This window comes from Cetorhinus maximus, chromosome 1, assembly GCF_964194155.1.
Source record: "Cetorhinus maximus chromosome 1, sCetMax3.hap1.1, whole genome shotgun sequence".
Lineage (NCBI taxonomy): Eukaryota > Metazoa > Chordata > Chondrichthyes > Lamniformes > Cetorhinidae > Cetorhinus > Cetorhinus maximus.
In genome coordinates this window covers 206,182,596-206,197,837 of record NC_135879.1, presented here as the reverse complement: position 1 = coordinate 206,197,837, position 15,242 = coordinate 206,182,596, and positions in this window count along the sequence as shown.

Here is a 15,242-nt window from a genome sequence, read left to right as displayed (position 1 = left end):
ACTATATACCCTGTCCATAATAATTGTCTCCTCCTTTCCCTCTCAGGCTCTTTGTGAATTCTTGCTGCTCTCTCCCTCTCACGCCCCTTTATGAAGTCCCGCTGCTCTCCACGCGTTTCTTTTTGAAGTCTTGTTCTTTTTAAAATGAAGTCTCCCCGCTCTCCGGTCTCTTTTTAAATGAAGTTTCCTCACTCTCCGCGCTCTTTTTAATACAAAGGCCAGTATTTTAAGCTGGCTATGCATGCGGCGCCCGAGGCAAAAGCATGTGAAATCATGCGTGAACGTGTCGGGTGCGTGTCTCGACATCATCACTCACTCACTCACGCAATATTTCGCTCGGCGGGTGTGCGCGGTAGTCAAAGTGCACCCGCTGGCAATTAAGCGGGCAATTAAGCATATTAAGGAAACAATTGAGATCAATTTTACGTGGCCCGTCCACTTCATGGTTGGCGGATGGGCCAATCCGCTGGGTGGCCTTTGCATTTTTGCTGAAACCTGGATCTAGGGTGGTATGAAATGTCCGGGGTGAAATATAATAAAAATAAGATATCTGGGTTTTTTGATGTTTTTTGAGCCCTGCCGTCAGGTGTTTGAATGTGCTGAACAGAAACAGTTTGCTGCATTTTCTTCTTGTCATTTAATCTGTCCAGGTCTGCAGCTCCCTGAGGCAGCTCCTCACCAGCTCTCTGTCTTCAGGGCGCTAGAAGCGCCGACCTGCACCCTCACTTTTGTCAATGTCTGCCCTCTTGCCGGCCCCCTCAGCAGCACTGAGGCTTTCTCAGCATGTGTTTCACGCTGGCTGGCTGTCAATTGGCACCTGCCTGATGAATGTAAGATTCAGGACTAAGCCCCACTCCCGTTCTCCATGCTCCTTATTAACACGAAGCCTCCCCACTCTCCGCGCCCTTTTTAAATTGTCACCTCGCTCTCTGTGCTCTTTTTAAATGAAGTCACCTTGCTCTCTGCACGCTTTTAAAATGAAGTCTCCCCACTCTCCTCGCTGCTCCTGCTCCTCCTGCTGCTCCTCCTCCTGCTTCTCCTGCTGCTCCTCCTCCTGCTTCTCCTGCTCCTGCTGCTGTCACTGCTACTCCTGTTGCTCCTCTTTCTGCACCTGCTGCTGCCACTGCTCCTGCTCCTCCTGCACCTCCTGCGCCTGTTCCTCCTGCTGCTCCTCCTTTTCCTGCTGCTCCTGCTCCTACTCCTACTCCTACGCCTGCTCCTCCTGCTGCTCCTCCTTTTCCTGCTGCTCCTGCTCCTACTCCTACTCCTGTGCCTGCTCCTCCTGCTGCTGCTCCTCCTGCTTCTCCTGCTCCTGCTGTTGCCACTGCTACTCCTGTTGCTCCTCTTTCTGCACCTGCTGCTGCTCCTCCTCCTGCACATCCTGCTCCTGCTGTTGTCACTGCTGCTCCTGTTGCTCCTCTTTCTGCACCTGCTACTGCCACTGCTGCTCCTACTCCGGCTGCTCTTCCCCCTGCTGCTGCTCCTCCAGCTGATCCTACTCCTCCTGCTGCTGCTGCTCCTCCAGCTGATCCTACTCCTCCTGCTGCTGCTGCTCCTCCAGCTGATCCTACTCCTCCTGCTGCTGCTCCTCTTCCTCCTGTTGCTGCTGCTCCAGCTCATGCTGCTGCTACCCTTGCTGCTCTTGCTCATGCTGCTGCTCCTTCTGCTGCTCCTGCCCCTACTGCTCTTCCCCCTGCTGCTGCTCCTCCTGCTGCTCCTGCTCCTGCTGCTCTTCCCCCTGCTGCTGTTCCTCCTGCTGCTCCTGCTCCAGCTGCTCTTCCCCCTGCTGCTGTTCCTCCTGCTGCTCCTGCTCCTGCTGCTCTTCCCCCTGCTGCTGCTCCTCCTGCTGCTGCCCCTCCTCACACTGCTGCCCCTGCTCCTGCTGCTGCTTCTCCTGCTGCTGTTCCTGCTGCTGTTCCATTCCTCCTGCTCCTGCTCCTCCTGCTGCTACTCCTCCTCCTGCTGCTTCTCCTGTTATGGATGGTCCCTGTCTAGAGGGACCTTGGCATGGTTCCCCTCTTGCTGCTCCTACTGCTTCCCCTGCTCCCCCTCTTGCTGCTCCTGGATTCTTGGCATGGTTCTTGGTTACTGGTATGCGTGACCTGTCTTCTGTCAGCCAGAATGCAGTCGTACTCTGGAACCTGAGATGAATTGAACAAGTATTTTACATCAGTCTTCAGTATCAAGAATACAAGTAACATCCCAGAAATAGCTGTAAATCAGGAAATAAAAAGGAGGGAGGAACTTGGGAAAATCATAATCACCAGAAAAGTAGAACTGAGTAAATTGTTGGAGCTGCGGGCTGACAAACCCCCGGGTCCTGATGGGCTTCAGCCTAGGGTCTTACAAGGAGTGGCTAGTGAGATAGCTGATACGTTGGTTTTAATTTTCCAAAATTCCCTAGATTCAGGGAAGGTTCCATTAGATTGGAAAATAGAGAATGTAGCTCCTTTATTCAAAAAAGGAGGGAGACAGAAAGCGGGAAACCACAGGCCAGTTAGCTTACCAATCGTCATAGGGAAAACGTTAGAAGCTATTATTAAAGACGATATAGCAGGGCATTTGGAAAAGTTCAAGGTAATCAGGCAGAGTCAACATGGTTTTTTAAAAGGGAAATCATGTTTAACCAATTTATTGGAGTTCTTTGAAGAAGTATCAGATGTTGTTGATAAAGGGGAACCGGTGGATGCACTGTACTTAGGTTCCAGAAGGCATTTGATAAGGTGCCACATCTAAGGTTATTGCGAAAAATAAAGGCTCATGGTGTAGGGGGTAACATATTGGCATGGGTAGAAGATTGGCTAGCTAACAGGAAACAGAGAGTAGGCATAGATGGGTCATTTTCTGATCGGCAAGATCAGCTAGATGTGTGCCACAGAGATCAGTGCTGGGACCTCAACTTTTAAAAAATTTATATAAATGACTTGCATGAAGAAACTGAAGGTATGGTAGCTAAATTTGCTGATGACACAAAGATAGGTAGGAAAGTAAGTTGTGAAGAGGACATAAGAGGGCAAAGGTCTGGCAAATGGAGTATAATGTAGGAAAATGTGAAATTGTCCATATTGGCAAGAAAAATAATAAAGAAGCATATTATCTAAATGGTGAGAGATTGCACAGCTCTGAGATGCACTAGGATTCATGTCCTGGGGCATGAATTGCAAAAGGTTAGTATGCACGTGCAGCAAGTAATTAGGAAAGCTAACAGAATGTAGTGAGGTTATGCTTCAGCTATACAGGGCATTGGTGAGACCACATATGGAGTATTGTGTACAATACTCTTTATTTAATGAAGGATGTAAATGCATTGGAAGCAGTTCAGAGAACCAGGAATGGGCAAGATTAAAAGGAAAGATTGGACAGGCTAAGCTTGTATCAGCTGGAGTTTAGAAGAGTAAGAGGCAACTTGACTGAAATATATAAGATCCTGAAGGGCCTTGACATGGTGGAAGTGGGGAGGATGTTTTTTCTCTCAGAGGTTTGTGAGTCTTTGGAACTCTCTTCCTCAAAAGGTGGTGGAAGCAGAGTCTTTGAATATATTTAAGGCAGAGGTAGGTAGATCCTTGATAAGCAAAGGAGTGAAAAGTTATCAGGGGTAGGCGGGAATGCGGAGTTGAGGTTACAATCAGATCAGTCAGATTTTATTGAATGGATGAGCAGGCTTGAGGGGCTGAGCAGCCTATTCCTGCTCCTAATTCATATGTTTGTATATTTGTTTGTTTGTATTCAAATGTATTCATGCCTGATCTGTTTCTCAACTCCACCTACCCAGCTTAGTTCTATCCTAAAGTGGTTCCCATTATTTGATGATCAACTCCTCTTGACCACAAAAGTCAGCGTTCACTTAGGAACGTGATCACTGACAGAACATGATTAGGACTAACTCAGCCCTATTGCCATCCTCACTGAAACTGCCAAGCCCAGTCTGCATCAATGGACCTGTTACCTTTGCTTGCCATGTCCATGCCTGTAGATTCTGTGCTAGAAACATTTCTTGTGTTCATTAATGCGCCCAGGATATTCCTAGTTGCTCAACCCCTTGGTGATGGCATGTACTCTGCTTTCTGAAATAGTTTGGTGGCAAAGCAATAAATGTTTCCAATCCCACAATAACAACTTCACTATTGTATAGCCAACATGAACACACAGTAATCCAAAACAACCTCTTGAAATTATCATCAATGTCACTGCGCCATGCAGGATCACTGATAAATCCATTTGTTTCACTAATATGTTTTTTTTTATTCATTCACAGGATGTGGGCTTCACTGGCTGGGCCAGCATTTATTGCCCATCCCTAATTGCCTTGAGAAAGCGGTGGTGAGCTGGCTTCTTGATATGCTGCAGTCTTTATGGTGAAGATGCCGCCACAAGTGGTGTTAGGTAGGGAGTTCCAGGATTTTGACCCAGCGATGATGAATGAATGGCATGGAAGAGAACTTGGAGTTGGTAGTGTTTCCATGTACATGCTGCTCTTGTCCTAGCTGATAGCGATTGTGGGTTTGGCAGGTGCTACTGAAGAAACCTTGGTGAGTTGCTGTAGTGCATCTTATAAATGCTACACATTGTTGACACAATGTACTAAGAATGGAGAGAGTGAATGTTTGAGGTATTGGTTAGGATGACAATAAAGTGGATTGCTTATTAATTTTGGCCACAGTTTACCAATCTGAAAGCAATTCCTGGTCACAGCATGTAGGCCATCAGTACTGTGCTCCGAATATAGTCAGTATCAGGAATGGAGAATGGGAAGCACTGACCAATCTTTCAGACCTTTCACATCTGAACTTTCATGTCCCTACTGCACTTAACTTACGTTGAGCATTACTTTTGAATGCTGAGGCACCAGTTCTGAATGACATCTGAAATTACTTGCATGTTGTTTTATCTGCATTCACATAAGTTAGGATGCAGGCTAGGCATTGAGGTGGTAGTGCATATTCTTCCAAATGTTAACGGCGATGTATTTTGTCTAGTTTTACTGGAGAAAACTGCCCTCAAGCATTGGGTGACAACAAGGATAAATGGTTCATTTGGTAGCGTGAATAAATACTTTTGACGTCACAAAGCAAACCTGCAGCTTCAAAGGAAGAAATTGAAAGCCTGACAGATCAATGCCAGTCAGACAAGACAATTTATCTTTTACTTAATTTATTTGTTCCGCCTTCAAACTCACTCACTTGCTCCCTAAACACAAGACTCATTCTACACAGCTGTATTTTTTTTGTTTTGAGATAAAGGTCAATCCTTATATTGCCTGAGGAAATAGGTAGAGGTGTTATCCTTAAATCATGGCAATTCTTGTGCTGATCATGTTCTAAATGGTGTCCGTAGTGGATTCTAGATTTTTGAATCAAAGATAATGAAGACATAGCAATATATGTCCAAGTCGGGATGTTGTGTAACTTGGAGAGGACTTATTTATTAGCCTTGGAACTCTGTGCCAAGTGACTTAAAACAGACACTATCTGAACATGTTTCTTTTCTTTTTGTTTACAGAGGCACTTGCCACCAGGATGTATCAGGAAGCCGCACCATTCCATCAGCAGCTATCACGTACTTCTGCTCACACTATCACTAATTTAGATACATCCATGCCTGGGGATTCATTTAATCCGGATCAGGAAGTAACACCTGCTGAAGCGTCCAGAACAAATGAAGAACAGCAAATGGAGCAGGAACCAGATGAATGGAGGTACACACCATTCCACTTCTTCCAGCGAAATTCCTTCATGAGATAAAGACAAGGGAACAGCATGCACATAGGTGCTATTTTGAATTGGTGCTTAGAGCATGCAAGAATTAGGTGTGACATTAGAAGCATTTATAAGTCAGTTACCATGTTAACCTGCAGTATACAAGAGTGAAAGAGAGAGATCTGGACGGTTGAGACAATGTGTCCCATGGTCCTTTGAATTTCTCCCCCTCACCCTCCATAGTTTCATTTTTAGGAAGCACTGAATAAAGTGCCTAAGGCATCAAACATTCAAGCCTATTGATTGGATTCTACACGACACGTTCTCAGAATGATGTTGTGTATTCACAGAGTGCACAATCAACCTCTCTGGCTTGAAATTAGTTAAAATGTGCTTGATTTATGGTTGCCTGGTTAGCCAATGTGTTAATCACTAATTGCTGAAATGCTTTGTATTTATAATAAAGCTATTTTGCTGTACAAGATAGTTGCTTCCAATAGACCAATCAGCACTACAGGGGAATCTCCCCAATTCAGTTAACTTCCTGAGGAAGGTGATTAACCACAGGAAAAGCTCAGATGATAAACACCCTGAAACATTTTGATTTTTCCTGACTGCAATCTAGATGACTCCACTTCACCAACTGCATTTCACAGGCAGTGGTTGGAAATGCAATTTTAAGTAATTTTTTTAATAAATGCACCCCATTCGTTGCAGCTTTTAGTTAGCTTTACAGTTAGAAAAGCCTCACATTTTTATTCTCTTCAGTTGCCCAAATCAATCATTGTGGTAGAACAGTGTATTATTTGAATCTCAATTGTTTATATTTAACAGATAGTTGTCCCAAATTAGCATATTACAAGTGTTTTTTTTACTTTCAGCTCGTAATATACATTATCTACAGCAATTTCCATTTTAATGACAGAATATTATTAATAAAGCTGTCTGTATAGCTACAGCATTTGTTCTTGCCTTTACAATATCCATAATGACTGATAATATTACACAGTGTCATTTTGCAGTTATTATGCAGTGGAAATTGTGTTGCTATGGCACAGGCTTCAAAAAACACCCGTAGTAATTAATGTGTAAATGTTCTTGGTGACTGGATCAGATGTGTACTCACTTGGAAAGGTGGCCTTATGTTAAAAGAAACACCTTTAGGTCTGTCACCTCCACACATTGGTGCAGTTGCAACCTCCTTCCACCCATCCCCCACTCAATCTCCTTCTCTTCCCTTTCCTCTCCTTCACTTCCTTGCTGGAGAATTTGTTCTAATCATTCATTCACACCAAGGCTTTTACAGAGGCTTTTGTTGCCTCCTTGATCCCTTGAGTACAAAAATAAAGCTTTCCTCAATCTTGGCTTACGTTAACGTTGTCCTATTGTCCCTTTCACCACCTCATCTTTCTCCAGTTCTCTTCCCCTCCTCCCTGCACACCCTCCATTTTTCAAATAACCTGCACTGATCCCTTTTCCCATCATCTTTTATTTTTGTTTCCTTCCCTCCTCTTTTTTCCATGTCCTTCTCATTACGCCTTGTGGCCTCCCTCATTTTCCTGAGCTATGCTGATTCCTTTGTTTGCTCAACTACATCACCTGGACTGGTTACAATTGAATCTCACAGTCTGTTTTTAGACTGATTGTAACTTACCTTTTAATGGCTCGTGGTTAAATCTCTTTGTATTTAAAGCTTATTCATTTCTATTTAAATTCTTGTAAAAAAAAATCTACAAACAGTAAAGCTGCCACCCTAAAACTGGCCACTACTGTTGGCAGGGAACAGGCCCAGGAAGTGTCTGGTTGCCTCAAACCTGAATCTAACTTGATCCATAGAAAATTTTTAAAAATGGCAAGCCTGCCTGTGGCAACTGGATGTATAGTCACTCCCTCCTGCCAATCACAGGTCATGTGATGTACTGTGGGGGCTCCGACTAGTGAGCTCTTAGTGCGTCAATACGCGGGCGGGGCTTTTCCAATGAGAGATCTGGTCGCGCGTACAAGTACTGAATATGTCTCTGTAATAAAGCTTAATTGTCTTTTTGACTGAACCTGTCTGCTCCATACATTTAGCGACGTGGGTAAAATCAACTTCGACTCAGCACCTCGCCCTCTTACTGCGAGTAAACTGAACTTTTTAAAAAACTACTCACCAGCTATGCCGCTGTTTGGAAGAATCGACCCATATGTTGCTAACATTGAAGATTGGAACCAGTATGTTGAGCGCCTTGGATTTTAATTTGTAGCGAATGAAATAACGGCCAAAGAGAAGCAGAAAGTGATCCTCTTAAGCGTATGCAGCAGTAAAACATTCGACTTGATTCATAACCTGACTGACTGAGCACACCCAATTTCAAGTCATATAGTGAATTAGCGGACCTCATAAAAATACACTTCCAGCTGAAGCCATCTGGGATGATGCAGCACTTTAAACTCAATTCAAGATTTTGGGCCCTGGGAGAGCCCATCACAACTTATGCAGTGAACTTCAAGCAGTTAACAGAATACTGCGACTTCGGAGACATTTTAAACAATATGCTGCAGGACCGATTGGTATGTGGAGTCAAGGACGACACCATTCAGCACTGACTGCTTGCCAAGGTCAATATCTATTCAAAATGCGCCCTAGAAGTCTCCCTTGCCATGGAAAGCGCTGTGAGAGATTCACAGGCTTTGCAACATATGGATAGTGGCGCCGTACTTCATGTTGGGTGGGAACCTGCCACCAAGCGTGGAGTGAAAGCCAGACCTCACTATCAGTGGCAGGAGCGAGAGGGGCGCTGGATGAAAACAGCGCGGAGAGAGAGTGAATAAAGAGCAGGGGAGAGAGACAGAGGCCCCAAACAACGATTCAAACCAACACTGAAAAAAACAAAGAGTGACTCACAGGAGAGCAGGCAGGCTGGTGAGTATTTCAGCTTTTAGCTTTGTTTTAGATTTAAATTAGCAGCTGAGTAACTATCACTTGCTGATTATTATCAAATTAGTAACTTAAGGATAGGGAGGGAAATTAAATAAATAATAAAGGTAAAACAACAAAAAAGAGTGGGAGCTGAGCGGCTGTTCAAAGAGCAGAGTGGAGCCGAGTGGCTGTATGAAGAGCGGGAGCGGAGTTTACCTGTGAGGGAGCCGAGTGGCTGTATGAAGAGCGGGAGCGGAGTTTACCTGTGAGGGAGTCGAGTGGCTGTATGAAGAGCGGGAGCGGAGTTTACCTGTGAGGGAGCCGAGTGGCTGTATGAAGAGCGGGAGCGGAGTTTACCTGTGAGGGAGCCGAGTGGCTGTATGAAGAGCGGGAGCGGAGTTTACCTGTGAGGGAGCCGAGTGGCTGTATGAAGAGCGGGAGCGGAGTTTACCTGTGAGGGAGCCGAGTGGCTGTATGAAGAGCGGGAGCGGAGTTTACCTGTGAGGGAGCCGAGTGGCTGTATGAAGAGCGGGAGTGGAGTTTACCTGTGAGGGAGCCGAGTGGCTGTATGAAGAGCGGGAGCGGAGTTTACCTGTGAGGGAGCCGAGTGGCTGTATGAAGAGCGGGAGCGGAGTTTACCTGTGAGGGAGTCGAGTGGCTGTATGAAGAGCGGGAGCGGAGTTTACCTGTGAGGGAGCCGGTTTTCACCCAGATGTTCAGCGGCGCTGGAATTCGAAAGGGGTGACATCAGGACAAGGGAGAGAGCTGATTGGTGGGTAGTGGGTAAGTTGTTTTTTTTCCACTTCAAAGCGAAATTACAGAAGGTAAGAGTCTCAGCATTTTCTTTTAAAGAAAAACTAAATCGTTTTCTACTTGGCTTAAATTTAACGAAGTAGTCTTTTAATTAAAAACAAACAAGAGGTATGGCAGGGGAACTCAGTCCCATGTGCTGTACGGCCTGCAGCAAGTGGCAATTCTTAGACACTCCTTGAATCTGGAGGACCACATCTGCAGGAAGTGCCACCGGCTTGACCAGCAACGGATTTTGGAGCTTGAGTGTCAGCTGGAGACACAGCGCTGCATCTGTGAGGCTGGGGGTTACGTGGATAGCGTGTTTTTAGACAAGGCTACTTCACAGCTTAAGGAAGAGCAGTCAGAGAGGGAATGGGTGATCACCAGTCAGGAGAAGGGAGGGAGGCAGGTAGACAGCAAAGCCCCAGAGTGCACCTCACTCATGAACCGTTTTGCTATGCTGGAAAATGGTAAGAGTGAAGGTTCCTCTGGAGAGTGCAGCCAGAGCCAAGTTCACAGCACTGTGGGTGGCTCAGCTGCACAAGGAGGGAGGAGTAAGTGTGCAAGAGCAATAGCGGTAGGAGACTCAATAGTGAGGGGTGCAGACAGGTGCTTCTGCAGCCATAGACATGACTCCAGGATTATTCACTGCAGGGCACTCTGAAGGGGGACGGCGGACAGTCAGAGGTCGTGGTTCACATAGGTAGAAAGAGGGATGAGGTCCTGCAACAAGAATTTAGGGAACTAGGTAGCAGATTAAAAAGCAGGACCTCAAAGGTTGTAATCTGTAGTTCGAGTAGGAGGCCCTAGATCTGGAGAGACGCCATGCGCCAATGTCCACCGGTATCAGTGTCCTTGATGTCCAGGATGGTGTGTTGCCTTAATTGGCCCGCCCACGTAAAATGGCGGCGTGGACCTGACCACGGGCGGCGATCCGGTCCGTGCCCACCCGCTCTGCCCGCCTGCCAGCCAGAAAATTCTGCCCCATGTCTCGGTGATAGCAACAATATCATATTCCCATGTGTTATTCAACGCCCTCAATTCATTTACCTTACTTGTGAGAGTCCTTGCGTTAAAATAGATGCAATCCGGCCTTGTAGTATTCCCTTGTGCCACGGGCAGGTATGTTTGCCCAGCATTGATGTCACCATTGTTCTCCCAGCAGCCATGGCAGTGTTGAATGTCCAGTGATTGAGGTTTGCAACATGGCTTGACCATTACTTATGGAAGGATGAGCGCAAAATGATTCAGGGGACAGGGATGCAGATTGACATTGTCTCCACGTTAACTAATCCAATGTCCTTGTTCTTCCTTTCAGCATCAATGGAGCAGGGCTGGGAGGAGGAGCATCAGAAGCCCCTTCTCACACATGAGGGCCCTGAAGTATCGGACTCACCAGCATCACACCATCTCTGCCAGGCAGGCACCAACGCAGACACTAGCACCTCGGTGGGAATTAAATCATCAGCTAGTGTCCCAGGGCACAGCGGTGAGGGCACTTCACAGTCACTGGAGGAGCTGGCAGAGACAGAGACTGGCCATGGCACCAGCAGTCGGAGGACTGTAGGGGACCAGGCACACGTTCAGTCAGTGCCTGATGATGTGCCTCTGGAGTCGTCCGTGACACTGCAAATGCAGGGAATGTGGCTGGGTGTGCGGGAGCATCTGGTAGCATACATGTGGCTATGCTAGGCTTGGTCTCCTTGGTAGAGGAGTCTACGTGGACTAATGCCGATGCAATGAGCCTCATGGCCGAGTGCCATGCATCCTCCATGGAGAGAGTGGTGACTCTCATGGAGAGGCTCCTCCAGGAGACCAATCAGGGCTTCCTGGGGATGCGCTCGGACCAGCAAGCCCTCACATTGGCATTGACCTCAGCTGGTCAGTGCCAGTGTGGGAGGTGGTCTGGGCTCCAATTTTCCCAGCTCAGTGCCCATCCATCCATGGTGAGCAGGGAGGTCCGAACCGACCTCACATTGGTGCAGCAGCTGCCTGTTGTCTCTGCGGGCTCCTCTCAGGGCGCTCCGGTTGAGGGCAGCAGCTCCTCCACCTCTCTCCCAGTGACCATTACATCCGATGAGGCTGCAATGACTAGAGAGATGCCAGCTGTGGAACTGGCAGCTCCCTTCCAGGCGGGGCCAGCATAGGCTCCACGGGCCAGAGGACGACTGCCAAGGTCATCGAGGACAGCAGAGTGAGCAGGCTGTCTCACATGCCAGTTCCAGCAAGAGGGCAGCGCCAAGACGTAGCACCTGAAAGTGCAAACATAAGGCACCTTAGGCACACCACGGGTTTATCACTGGTGCTTTTGCATTGGCCCGCAATGAGGTTTTTATGAGTTGGTGTGATATTGAACACCTTTGTCATTTTGTTCTCATAAGTTCCTTTTGTTATACCATTAAATTCAGACATATCACCATGGCTGAGGGTACCTCTTTTCTTCTGCAGGTGGACAGTTACCAATAACGTTATGAGTGATTTGTGGGACATTCAGCTTTATTGACAAGGCCCTTAATTAATGTTCCTATCCAGGCAGATTTTGCACTCAGGTATCGAGTATGCAGCCCAGGCTTGTCCTGGAGGTCCATCTGTGGTGTGCTTGCTGAAGGTTTGTTGGATTAAAGCCTCCCGAGTGTCCCTGCCTCCCTGGAGTATGCCCGGGTCAGCGTCTACCGCCTCAGCATTTCCCTGTGCATGCTCATCCTCGGACTCACTGCTGGACTCATCGTGTGCAGCCGCAACAACTGTGTCTATGTCTTCATCGTCCACTGCATCCCCCCTTTCCAGCGCAAGATTGTGGAGAGTGCAGCATGCAACTACTATCAGTGACACATGGTCTGGGGGGTATTGGAGTGCGCCCCCTGAGTGGTCCAGACATCGGAAACGCATTTTGAGAAGACCAATGGCTCTCTCCACCCTTGTGGAGGTGTGGCTCCTATTATATCACCGCTCAGCTTCTGTTCTTGGATGGCGGAGAGGTGTCATGAGCCACCTTCTGAGCGGATGGCCCTTGTCACCCAGCAGCCATCCATCCAGCCGGGCTGGAGCACTGAAGAGCCCCGGCACCTGGGAGTGTCTGAGGATGTAGGCGTCATGGGAGCTGCCTGGGTACCTTGCACAAACTTGTAGAATCACCATCCTGAGATCACACACTATCTGCACGTTCATGGAGTGGAAGCCCTTCCTGTTGATGAAGGCACCGGGCTCACCTGCTGGCGCCTTGATGGCCACATGTGTACAGTCTATTGCACCCTGGACACGGGGGAAGCCAGCAATAGCCGCGAAGCCTCTGGCTCGCTGTGTCTGGCTTGCCTGGTCGCAGCGGAAGCGGATGAAGGTCAATGCACGTCTGAACAGAGGATCTGTAACCTGCTTGACACAACTGTGGACAGTTGATTGGGAGACACTGTAAAGATCACCCATTGACTCCTGGAAGGAGCCAGAGGCATAGAAATTGAAGGCAGCCATGACCTTCAGAGCCGCTGGCATGGGGTGTCCACCCACACAGTTAGCGGAGATCTCAGGCCCGATCATCTGACAGATATAGTTGACTGTCTCCATTGAGAGACGGAGCCTCCTTTGACACTGCACCTCAGACATATTAAGGTAGCTGCTTCTCCGCCTGTATACCCTGGAAGCAGGATAGTGGCATCTTCTGCGGCCCCTTCCGTCTTGGACTACTTCTTGGCCCTGCACCTCTTGTGGCTGCGCCTGTACTCCAAAAGGTGGCGCCCCTGGAGGATGAACGTGCACTCCTGGCCTTCTCCCCCTTCTAGCCCTCCCTTCTTCCAAAAAGGAGATGCCTCCAATGGAGAGTTCAACTCCCATTCCCAGGCTAAGGGAAGGCTTCCTGAAACCTGCAGGCCCAAAAACGATTCTTCACTGCAGAGTGCTGACCTGAAGGCTGTGAGTCTAGTCCAAACAGCTGGTATATGTTTTGAAGTTTTGCAGATCACACAGGCAAGTATCAGTAACTTTGAAAAATCAATATTTGACAGAGCACACTCGCGACCCCACTGAGCCCTCTTATTCCGCCCATGGATGAGGTTTATTCAAATGTCTCCTATCCGCTTGCCCGTTGCACCCATACAACAACCCGAAGATCACACGGGGGCCGAAAAGTCACCCTCAATTGGTGCCTCAAGGGCCTTAAGTGGCCCGTTAATCAATGGCGGGCGCACGATGATATCCTATAAAATATTGCGATGACGTGCAGTGACGTCGGAACACTCGCCCGACATCACCGTGCGTCATTTTATTCATCGGCATGCGGGTCCTGCTGCCACATGCCAATGGGAAAATTCTGCCCATGGTTGAGGGAAGGGCAGGACTGGCAGCTCAATATTCCAGGGTATAGAATCTTCAGGCATGAAGGGGTGGGGCGGGGTGGGGGGGTCAAGGTGTAAAAGAGAAGGTGGCATTGCACTATTCATCAAGGCGTCAATTACTATAGTAAGGAGGGACGGTATCTTAGAAGGTTCCTCAAATGAGGCCATGTGGGTAGAACTTAAAAACTAAAATCACTTTTCTGGGAGTGTACTATAGGCCTCCAAACAGTAAGGGGGAGATAGAAGAGCAGATGTATAGGCAAATCTCAGAGAAATGTAAAAATAATAGCATAATAATAGTAGGGGATTTCAACTTTAAACTGGGATAATCTTAGTGTGAAAGGCTTAGAGGGGCGGAATTCTTAAAGTGTATCCAGGAGAGCTTTTTGAGCCAGCATGTAGAAAGTCCAACAAGAGAAGGGGCGGTACTGGACCTAACCTTAGAGAATGAAGCTGGGCAAGTAGTAGAAGTGTCAGTAGGGAAGCATTTCGGGGATAGTGACCATAACTCTGTAAGATTTAAGGTAGTTATGGGAAAGGACAAAGATGGACCGGAATTAAAGGTCCTGAATTGGGGGAAGGCCGATTTCAATATGATAAGACAGGGTCTGGCCAAAGTGGACTGGGAGCAGCTACTTGTAGGAAAGTCTCCATCGGACCAGTGGGAGTTATCAAAAAGGAAATAGTGAGAGTTCAGGGCCAACATGTTCCCAGAAAGGTGAAGGGCAGGACCAACAAATCCAGGGAACCCTGGAAGTCAAGGTATATAGAGCATTGGATAGGGAATAAAAAGGAGGCTTATGGCAGATACAGAGGGCTGAAAACAGCGGAAGCCCTAGAGGAGTATAGAAGGTGTAGGGGGGGGGGAATTAAAAAATAATTAGGAGAGCAAAGAGGGGGCATGAAAAAACACTGGCGGGCAAAATAAAGGAAAATCCCAAGGCATTTTATAAATATATTACGGGCAAGAGGATAACCAGGGAAAGAGAAGGGCCCATTAGGGACCAAAGTGGCAATCTGCGCGTGGAGCCAGAGGACGTAGGTGAGGTTTTAAATTATTACTTTTCATCTGTGTTCACTATGGAGAAGGATAATGTAGGTCTAGAAGTCAGAGAGGGGGACTGTGATATACTTGAACAAATTAGCATTGAAGGGAGGAGGTATTGTCGGTTTTTACAGGCTTAAAAGTGGATAAATCCCCAGGCCCAGATGAGCTGTATCCCAGGCGGATATGTGAGGCAAAGGAGGAGATTGCAGGGGCCCTGAAACTAATTTTCAAATCCTCTCTGGCCACAGGAGAGGTGGCAAAGGACTGGAGGACAGTGAATGTGGTACCATTATTCGAGAAGGGTAGTAGGGATAAATCATGTAATTATAGGGAAACTATTGGAAAAAATTCTGAGGGACAGGATTAATCTCCACTTGGAGAGGCAGGGATTAATAAGGGATAGTCAGCATGACTTTGTTAGGGGGAGATCATGTCTAACAAATTTGATTGAATTTTTCAAGGAGGTGACTACTTGT